This window comes from Parus major, chromosome 7 (assembly GCF_001522545.3).
Source record: "Parus major isolate Abel chromosome 7, Parus_major1.1, whole genome shotgun sequence".
NCBI classification, from domain to species: domain Eukaryota; kingdom Metazoa; phylum Chordata; class Aves; order Passeriformes; family Paridae; genus Parus; species Parus major.
The window spans coordinates 35,862,699-35,865,383 of record NC_031776.1 but is presented as its reverse complement, the minus strand read 5'-3'; positions in this window follow the sequence as shown (position 1 = coordinate 35,865,383).

Below are 2,685 nucleotides of genomic sequence, written 5' to 3'. Positions count from 1 at the left end.
ATCCGAGTGGCTTCCTGGTTTATCCCAGTTTGCCATGCTGGGATCTGCACTGGAATGCTGAGCTCGGGACTGTCCCAGTCTTCCTTGGGTTTGTGATCCAAACTTTCCCCTGACAGGGGGAAACCCCATGGATTTGTGGCTCTCCGGAGGATTGCCAGTTGCAGCAGGATGACCAGCAACTCTTCCCCGCTTGGATCGGTTATTCCAAGGAATATGAACAAGTCCAAGGGAAAACGAGCACTTCCAATGGAGAAAGAGTTTCCCTGTGGAAGCACTGGGATGCAAAAGCTGTTACAGACTTTATCCCTAATTTAATGCAATTCCCGCCAGTTTAGCTCAGAAGATCTGAAACTGGGAGCGAGGAAATGTGGTTTTCCTGAACTCTTTGGGAGTAAGGGAAGAAAATCCAAGGAGGGAAATGCATTTCCCTCAGAAAAGCAGCAGTTGGGATATTCCTCATGGATATTCCCTCTCTGCCATCCCCTTCCTCCCCTTCTCCCACCAGCCAGGCTCCACTTATCCCAGCCAGGACCCAATTCCAGGGTTTATTGTCAGCCTTCCTAAGCGTCCATAGTTCTGGCATGGAAAAATTCCCCTCAGGGGACCTGTGTGGGGTGTAATTAACTTTTAGGAGCACTTTGGAATGCTCAGTTAGGAGATGCTGGATTCCAAATACTTTCATCATCATCATCATCATCATCATCATCATCATCATCACCATCATCATCATTAACACAGCTCTGGGTTGAAATTCCATGTGTTAGGAACTATCCCAAAACTGAACATCATTGGGATTGCCCAAGCAGTTTCCTTCTCCATGAGAGAAGAATGATTAAAAACCAGGATTCAATCAGCTGGAAAAAGCCAGGATATTATCATTTCTACCAGGGAATCATCATGCCAGGGATGTAAGAGCCACAGGCCTCCATGAAGGATGAATCCACAGCCAGAGCTGTTGGAAACGTTAGGAAAATTAAAGGCTTCTTGCTGTTAAGTTTCATTTAAAGGAACTTGAAATTCCCAGGAAGAGCAGCCAGGAGCTGCAGAAAGCCTCGTTAAGTGATTTCCAGGGCTGTTTGTTATTTTACCTTTGTTTACATGACATTTACGGCGGGGTTTAGATGAAACAACAGCTCCTTGGATCCGTTTATAAACCCTCCCTTTTCCAAGGAAAGGAGTTAAGGATTGAAAATGTGAGGGAAAAGGGCTTTATCCTGGAACCTGGAGCAGTTACAAATCCAAATAAACCCTGCACCTTCCCGTTGGAAATCCAGGATGGCCCAGCAGGGAGGAATTGGCTGTAACTCATCCCAGTTCCACAGGGTGACCCTTCCAAACGCGCTGCACTTTACATTTCTTGCCCTTTTTCACCCAGCCCCTCTCTGCTTTGCTTTTAAGATGATAAAAACCGTGATTAACTGAGGGGAAGCTTGCAGAGAATTTAAATCCTCCACGAGCACCTTTACACTGCTAAACTGCTGGGGAAAAAAAACCAACCCCAAAAAAGCCTCTTTTATGTGCTGGATGAAAACACAGAGCAGCAAAGTACAGAGGGGGAAATAAAAAAAACACGGGAAAAAAGCCCTCAGATAAAATTTTAATCATATTTGCAGTAAATCAAGAGCAGTTCTGGGTTGCTCTGAACTTTGTCCCCTTGGGTTTGTTTCAGAATGAAGGCATCACATGAGAATCCCTTTCATAATGACGTTATTTTGGCTGGGTTTAGAAGAAAAGGATACAAAAATCAGGGGAAAACGGGAATGTGTGGCTCACAAAATTAAATACATGTGGGAAGCATAAAAGAACCGGCCTGAAGAGTGAACTGTGGGCTCAAGGATTCCCATAATTGCACAGACCCCAATCATCCCCATCCAAACCCAGACCGGATTTGATCCGGGGTTCTTTAGGATTTTATGGGTTATTCCAACCATCACAAACCACGTCATTAACGGGGAAAACTGAACCAACACTTTCCCAGCAGATTGCTCCATTGTCAGCTCATTTATGAGGCTGAAAGGTGATTTTTTTCCTCCAGCCTCCCAAATCCACCACCAATATTTACAAAGGGATGATGAAAGAAGTTCAGCCACTCAGCACAGAAGGCGACATTTTTGGGAAGTGACTTAACTGCAAACATTTTCCTTTTAGGAGCCACTTTAGGAGACACCTTAAAGGGATTTGTTTTCCGAATGTGTCGGGTGTTTAATTTCCAAATTAACATTTCACGGCCTCAGCGCTCCAAGTGATGAGTCACTTGTCAAACCTTGGCCCACGCTGCCAAGTGACTCAGGGAAAAATCTGCCTGAGGGTGTTCGGAAAAAAGGGAAGGAAAAGAGCAGAGGAGGTGGCCAAGATCTAAAGGATGAGTGGCCTTTTCCAGGCCAGGGAGGAGCAGACAGGGATTTTGGGGAGGGGAATGTGTTTCCATCCTCTCCTGGGGTCCTTTGTCCACCCACAGCCCCCACAGCCAGGAACTCCTTCCCAATATCCCACCCAAATTTCCTCCTTTCCAATGGGAGCCATTCCCTGGCTCCTGTCCCTCCATCCCTTGGAGCCCCTTCAGGCCCTGCAAGGGGCTCTGAGCTATCCTTGGATCCTTCCCTTCTCCAGGGGAACATTCCCAGCTCTCCCTGGATCCTTCCCTTCTCCAGGGGAACATTCCCAGCTCTCCCTGGATCCTTCCCT